Source organism: Embiotoca jacksoni, unplaced genomic scaffold (genome assembly GCF_022577435.1).
Source record: "Embiotoca jacksoni isolate LCO1_2020_lvr unplaced genomic scaffold, fEmbJac1.0.p SCAF_22, whole genome shotgun sequence".
In the NCBI taxonomy this organism is placed as follows: Eukaryota; Metazoa; Chordata; class Actinopteri; family Embiotocidae; genus Embiotoca; species Embiotoca jacksoni.
Window position 1 is genome coordinate 5,729,062 of NW_027185363.1, and position 8,192 is coordinate 5,737,253.

At 39.3% G+C, this 8,192-nt stretch overlaps 1 long non-coding RNA gene across 1 annotated transcript; it reads left to right on the forward strand.

Annotated features, from left to right (window-relative positions):
- Positions 1 to 93: 93 nt before the first annotated feature.
- On the forward strand, positions 94 to 2,445 carry LOC138203278 (uncharacterized). Its single transcript, XR_011178705.1, has 4 exons — positions 94 to 144; positions 231 to 677; positions 953 to 1,154; positions 1,344 to 2,445. It is a non-coding gene; the product is annotated as an uncharacterized lncRNA (long non-coding RNA).
- The last annotated feature ends 5,747 nt before the right edge of the window (positions 2,446 to 8,192 follow it).

Sequence of the window (8,192 nt, forward strand, 5' to 3'; positions counted from 1 at the left end):
GTCAGCAGGGGTCAAGTGTTTGGGGTGGCGGCTTGGCAACGCTTGGGGTATGAGACATTTGAGAGCCTTTAAGTGCTAAGCCCTCCACCGTCACTTGCCTGTTAGGTGTCAAAATGGTCACTGTACACAGTTCTTCCTCTGCGTGTAAGACAAGTAGGATCATGCTCATTTATTTGTACCAATTTATTTTTTTTTATTCCACTGACAATGGCTTTAACTCACTGTAACAGATGGACACACGTGGTTCGCATTTTTGAGTGAACAATACAACTCTTCAATAAGAGAGACAACATGGAGTCCACAGGTGGGTTTTTGAGATCATCTAAAAATTCTAATTTATGTCAATTTTAAAGATGAGTTTTGTATTAAAATGTTCATGGCTTCGACGAGTTTGAAAGACTTTTCTGCTCATTATTCGGCTCTGCTGCACGTGGTTCTGTCTGTACAATTGTGAATGAGCACCATGTTACAATGCAAATTCCCTCATTAACTGTTGAAAGCCTGTAACTTCCACTCAGTGTCAGGGGAAATGTGAAGAAGCCTGTGGTCCCTGGCTGAGGGGACCTATAGTAAGATGTTTTTGCCCCCGGAGCTGAAAGAAGAGACGGATGACGCAGATGATTTATACGATGCCTGCTCACTGACAAAAACAGCCAGTGATAACCTCCCTTCAAAGAGTAAGGGATCCATTTTAACTGAGCACTTGTAATATGACTGTAATCCATGTTCCCTAGAAACAACAGACACGTGTTTATTTCAATTTACAGGGTCTGAGAAGATACTTGAGCAAACACTGAGCTACATCTGAGAATAAATGCTATAATTAAATTTATTTGAATAACTTTAAAGCTGCATTATATTTACTGATGATTAATGAAGTTATGTTTCTTGACAACTTTGCCTTCACAAACTTCTCAAACTCACTTTGCCCCCATAAATTCATGGTTGACAGAACTGACGGGGAATCCAGCTCTGCTCAAACCACCATGAAATACTTTTGACAACAGAGGCATAGACTGCAAACTGAGCCACGGTGACCTCAGCCAAACTCTCCTCACTCCACTGACTCAAGCCAAAGTCTGCACGGACCCATGGGTGCAGGTACCAAGGAGGGATGTGAAATTGGCAGATAGAGGGAGGTCGAGTGGGGTAAGGTGAGAGAAGGGAAGGACTTCACCTGTCAGTTCGTACTTACCACACCAAGTTGCACATTGATCTCTTTCTGGTGTGGAAAAGAACCAAGCTGTGTTGTGCAAAGCCTTAGAAAAATCGTACACCCATGAGATTTGCAAGAGCATGCTGACCCACTGCGTTGCCCTGTATTTTTTTTTTTTCTTTTCTAGGTTCACTCGAGCAAGCTGGCTACAGCAGAACGTACAAGTAACTCTGACGGGGCAGAAACAGATGGGAGTGAAACCAGCCATCAATCACTCGGGGAGATGCATGGACGCTCACACCTGTCTTTGAATGCCAACAGATGACAGACAACGTAGGTCATTCGCAGCATGTTGTGTCAATTTGAGGGGCAAAAACAGTCAACTGTCTTATGCAGTGGTGTGCAGAGATTATTCCACACAAGCAGTGGAAAGAATTTAAAGTTTTTGTTACACATTTTGTAATAAAAAGGGGAAAGAAAAGGATTCTGCGACACGGCATTGTTAAAAATGTTATGTGACTGCACATTGAATGTTTGAGTGCAAAACTATGGTGGCACTATCACATTACAGTGTATCTTTCATTGCTTAGAGGTAGAGGGCTACTCTGAGGTTATTGAACCCTGCAGGGGATAGACAGACCTTAGGTCTCTGAGGCTTATGACATAAAACAAATATCAAGTTTATATCACTTACACTTTACAGTGAAACTAAAGCCAAAGAAAGTAACGGCATCATGAGCGGTGCTCAAAGTCCTCTCTCACCTTACCTGCCAAGAGCAAGTATGTGTACACACAAGGGGGCAGTGGAGAAATCTCTGCCTGGTCCACTGGTGCATCATTAAATGTTGTTTAGTTAATGTGACAGCAAAATTATCAGGATGGCTGGAGACAGTGGCATCTGCTTAAATGCTCAGAAAGTCCATATAAAATGTGCTGAATAATCCTATGTTTACGTACTGTGTGTGTGTGTGTGTGTGTGTGTGTGTGTGTGTGTGTGTGTGTGTGGGTGTGTGTGGGTGTGTGTGGGTGCGTGCGTGCGTGTCCTGGTTGACCTTGTAGTGTGAACTTAAGGGCTTCTGGAGTGGAAAAAATTTAAATGTAAATTGATATACAGCACAGGGGATAGAGCCTTTAAATAGTAAACCTTCAAACATTTAAGGTCACCATGTATTCTTTGTATCCCTGATGAATGTGAAATCAAAATATTATTCGTGCAGAAGCAGTACAATATTTTTTTTTTTTAATCTGGTTTATTAACATTATTATCATACATGTAGGGCTGCAGCTAATGATGCTAATTATTTCTAAATTAATCGATTTATTGTTTTGTTTATGTAATGTCAACAAATGTGAAAAAAATGCAATACACCAAATAAAATACATGAACCATTGACAGAGTTGGGCCGGATTTTATTGACATTCATGAGTATGAAAAAAAAGCAAAAAGTGCACTTTAATGCACCAATGTTTTTTAGTTTTTTTTATTTAGAGACAATCTTCTTTCTTTCTTTTTTAAGTCGGTAACCAAGACAAGAGAAATGGGTGAATAATGTGACCTACACGACCCTCTGTTAGGCTATTTGTTTGGCACTCAGACTAGACGAACTGTTAAAAATGGAGGCCCACCTCCATTTACAGAGAACACAATGTCCTGGGAAGCACCGGGGATGTGTGCTGTGGCCACTGTCCAGTCACCTCTCCCGTCTCCACTCGCACATCGCTCAGCTCTGCCAGCGCTGGCTATACTTTCTCTCGGAAACTTGTGGGCTTAAATGTGTGAGGCAGCCATGAAACTGAACTCCTCGTGGTAATGTCTGAGCGGTCCTCCTCTGTTCTTCCCCTGTCATATTTTCTATTGGCGTGTAAACACATTTTTGGGGGTTTGTTTATATAATGTAATAAGACCACATTTGACTATATTATACAAAATTATTACATATGCAAATATGTCGCAGTTTATAAATGTTGTTTTACATGCACAACAAGTCTGTACATGTTGTGCATGCATTACACAGGATGTGCACTGTTGTCTTTTGAAATTGGACGTGTTATGAACTAAATTATGTGAAGCTTTACTTGCCTCATCGTTTTGTTTTTTTTTACTAACCAATACCAGTGGAATAAATTTACTCACATTCTGATCTCAAGTACAATTTCAAAGAACTTGTAGGCTACTATAATTTTATTTACAATGGAATATTTTATATTGTGTCCTGCTTCTTAATGATTTACATTGTCTGACTATATCTTCCATCACTGCTGCCAAAGTTTCTATTTCAAACAGTAGGTGGCATCGTTCATCTGTATAAAGGATGATGGAGCTCTGAAGTCAAAATCCATCCTTTGAGTATTATACTTCATATGCTTGGTGATGGCTGTTTCCACTTTAAAGTCTAAAAAAATCACCCTACACGAGTGGCAAAACGTAACTCTGGGGCAGCAACTAAGGATGGTTTTCATGACTGAATTAATTGTTTTGTCTGAAAATAGAAAAACAAAATACCCACAGCAATTTCTTAGAGTTTGAGTTGACTGAAAACCCAGAGGTAGTCAGTTTAGAGGGCTGGGAAAGCCTGAAAAAAATTCACGTTTGACGGGCTGAAGAACAAAAACGGCATCTATAAATTTGACTACATCATTGTAATTTCAGCTCTATGGTGCATCAGATATGTTCACAAAGACTTGTTTTTTTTTCCATTCAGCAAAAGTAATCCTAATTGTACTTCAGTGACACCTAAACAGTCATATTGAGGAAGATATTCCCATATCCACTATTATCATCAGTATGGAATTGTAAGATGTGTTTTATATTGAGGATGCCGTAAAGGGTATTCATTTTAGCGACAGAATGCAAAGAAAGCTTCGTCACATACTTGTGGATCTAGTATAGTAAATGTCAGTTTGCATCTCCTAAATGCCAAGAGAGGAATGGAAACAAGAGATGGTGAGAGGGCTTCAGCTTGTCTCTGCGCTATACTAAAACAGCATTAATGATAAATACAGGATGTGTGTATTTATAAGCAGCGGTGTATACATACACTAGTGTACAGTATATATTTACTCCCAGGCAGAAATCTCAAAGTCTGTATCAGCATTGTACGAGATGGAAACGTGAAAAGCGAAAAGAATGGTCAATTATTTGATATTATCAGACAGAAAAGCTTTTGTGCACTGATCTGTACACATTTGAAGTCAATTTAATGTGCAGTGATGAGACCATTGTGGTCATAAAGCCATGCCACAGTCCAGCAACCACATAAAATCACTAGATGGCAGCAAAACCAGAATTTTCAGACAATATTTACTCATTCAGTTAGAAACACTACACCACCCTCTGCCACTAGAGTGCACTGTGCCCCTGCAGCAGGTTCTAAACCCTGCTCCAATAAACACCACCAACCCTGATCTCGTGTTTTAGCCTTCCTGCTCCTATCCATAACATAGCAAAACACAAATGCAACGAAACTACTGAGCTCACGTTTCACTGCGTTACTGAGGATCACATTATTGCTGAGAGGATAATCCGCCATATGTTGAGCTAACTAATTCAATTAAACGTGACATCTATATGGAGGATAAAATAAGAGGAGTGAGTGCAACAATAAAAACTTAATTGCATAAAAGATTGTTAGATCTGCAGGTTGTGGATATTATTATCTTTTAATAGATAATAATGTTCAGTTTTGATGACACTGTCAGAGTTATGAGCTCAACTATGTTTATTTAGATTTCCATTAGTTTCCAGATTTGTCTCAGTCATAAGGAGTTGCTGAGAGCCTATTATTTGTGAAATGTGATGCTACAATACAACACAAGACCCATCATGCTCCTATGCTGAATATTGCTCACATAATTCAAACTGTTAATATGCATCATGTGTGATCAGGTATTTTGACGTCAACTGTGCATTGTAGCCTCTTTCAAGATACCTAAGAATAATAACACAACAAACAGAGCAAACAGACAACTTTGCAACAACCAAAACTTGAGGAGTATTTTTAAGATGGCTGTCGGAATTCAGACCACTATATATTTGGTCACATATATAAGGGAGTGAGTTTGACATTTAGCGCATATAGAATTTCACAAATATAAAACATACCAGGTGCTCTTACTGTAACTCATTTTACAATTCTGGAAGCATCTCAACACATAAACTAAGCCATCTGTACATTTAAAAACAAAGAAGGAGAAAAAGAGGAAGGCACGTGTAGCTTTAATGTGTCAGTAAACTATTTTGCCTTTCTGGTTGGACATTCCTGTGAGGACAGTAAATTTATCGAGTAATAAATGTTCTTGCTCCACCATCTGCTGCCATCTCCTCTGAAGTGTTTTTGGTAGGATTTACAGTATTAGTTTGGTATTCTGTTGAAGCAATAACTCAATAAGTGTTTCCAAGGAAAAGAAACCAGAACTCTAAATGCAATCATGTTTTTCTGCAGTATAGTCCCATTGGTATGCAATAGGCCTATGAATAATATTGAAGATATGGTATTCAGGACATGTATAAGATTTGTTTCCTCTCATCAACTGAAGTAGCGTCGCCTCAGCAGACCTATCATCCAAACGCCATCTTACACAGGTATCAGCAGTCAAGAAAAGTCCTGAAAGTTCTCCAACAAGACTGCAGTATCAAAGATAGTTTGGGAAATTCTCAGGTAATAAACCATGCAAAGAGAAACTGTAAAATATTGATGCCCATGCTAACAAGAGCTACATTTATAAACACTGTTGCTCTGTTAATATTCTAGTTACATTTGTTAAAGAAAAACAAACATGTGTTAGTGTTCTTTAACTAAGCTTTAAGTATTGCTCCAGAAGTCACACAACCCTTTATGTACCTGAATTGCAGATGCTCTTTGCCTCCTCCTATAGCAGAGTAAATCCCACACCCTGCGCCAGAGGTAAGAAACAACCAGACACATGCTGTTGACTAGCCAAATGTCCCCGACTGTGACAAAGTTCTCCATGCCTTTCACTTTACTCTTCATCCTTACTCTACAGCCTCGCTTTACTTATCTTTAACTAGCAAAGGGCCTCTTGGAGCTTAGAGAGAAGTGTCTCAAGTGAAGCAGATGACAGCACCTTCTTAGGGTGAGGACCGCCCAAATATTAATATCACACTATCCTCCACAGCCTCTGTTAATTCAGTCAACCCCCCACTCCTATCAGCACTTGCAGCCAAAGGACGGACACTGTGTCCTCGTGACAAAAGAGTGACAGGTGCCAGGAAAGGGTATCTGAGGGAACAGCTCTTTCTCACTCTATCCAGTCATCTTCATTAGAAACCAAGCCTTTAATGTTATGTCCCTTATCACGTCCTTCACTCAGAAACTATGTGAACCACGAAATGAATCTTCAACACAGCACTGACAGAGAAAACTGAGAGAATTGTGATTGGGGGTCTCGTCTGCCTGTCAACACAGACACTTGGATATAGTGTAAATAAATAGCCTGTGCTATTGGATTACTGCTGCATATGTCACACAGACTATCGCATGCATGGGCGCTCACACTTAACAGTCGCAACTGAAGCTATTTTATTTTAACTTTAACTTATTAGTATATCTACATTGCAGGATATAGTGTAAACACAACAGCTATTCAAATGTTGAATAATTATAAAATGCCAGGTGAACTTCTGATTTAAATGTATAAATCGTATTTTTAAGGACTTTTAAGGTCAACAACACAGTCTTTTGTATATTGCGTAACAAATACATTTTGGGTGTGAAAAATTTAGCCACAATGCTAAGAAGGCTTCATCTGCCCAACGGTGGCCAAACGCAGTTATGTGCGGCATATCTGAAAACCTCCCCAGCCTCCTCTGGCCTTCTCTGCCAAATACAATAATGAGCTCATTTTTGGATGAGAGCTGTGCTCTCACTGCTCAAATGGATATATTAGCTACCATGAAGGGGAAAAAAGGAACATGGTCTTTGATTAATTGCTTCATAGTACACTCCCTACGTTTCAACAGCAGCATGTGATGAAGTGAATCCCAGGCTACTTGTTTTACACTATTTTTGGCACATCTTGGTTATCACATAATTTGGCAATTGTTAACATAGACATAATCCAAAAATAACAGTTGCTCTTTAACTTTTGTCACACTTCAATGTGCAGTATGGGCATGAAACATGGTGCCATATTTTGCCACTGTATACTTCAGTAAATATTTGTTTTTGACAGTCTATACTAAAATATCTTAATCATCAAATACCTGTCAAAGCTGTAATAGCTGTAATGGTTGAATAGATCATGGCAAGGTCTCATTTCACAATTTGGGCAAATTATGACTTCCAGCACCCTACACTGCTGCTCTGACAGGTTAATAAGGCTGATTAAAAGGATACGACCGCAATACTCTGACATTTGTGAAATCTGCTCCAGAATTCATGAACTTCATGGATACCTCTGTTTCAAACTTCATCTCCCAGAAGCAGCGCATGGTTTTCACCTTCTGTAAATAAGGGAATAAGGCCAGCATGGTCATGTTTCGGCTGTTGGCCCACTGACGACCTGACTTCAGCTCTGTCATTCTCCCTGAGGGGGACACTTGGCTGCCAGTGCTTTCCTTGTTGAGCTTTCTCTTCATCTTTCCCAGCCTGGTTGGCCTCTCCGGTGTGTTTCTCTTGGCGACGTCTTTTATCTGAGCAGAGACGGATAGACAGCGGAAGGCTTTGGTACAGGACCAATAGAGTTTGTGAGAGAATGACACCATTAAATCATTATAGAGTTTGTTTCCTAATTATAATGTTTGCGTTTTACTTTCCTTTAAAAATGTAATTACGTATAGTACCTTAATACTGTGCAACTACCTGAGTAGTATGAAATCCAACAGGTCAAATTTGAGCAGGTATTCAGACTGAAAACATAGTGACTCTGCTGCTTTTGGGCCCCACAAATCTGACAATCCAGCCTTGCAAGTTATATGGGAATTAATTAGTTATGAATTCATCATTGACTTTTTTTTTAATTTATTTTTTTATTGTTTGTTTGTTTTAACAAGAAAATCTATTCTATAATTAAAATT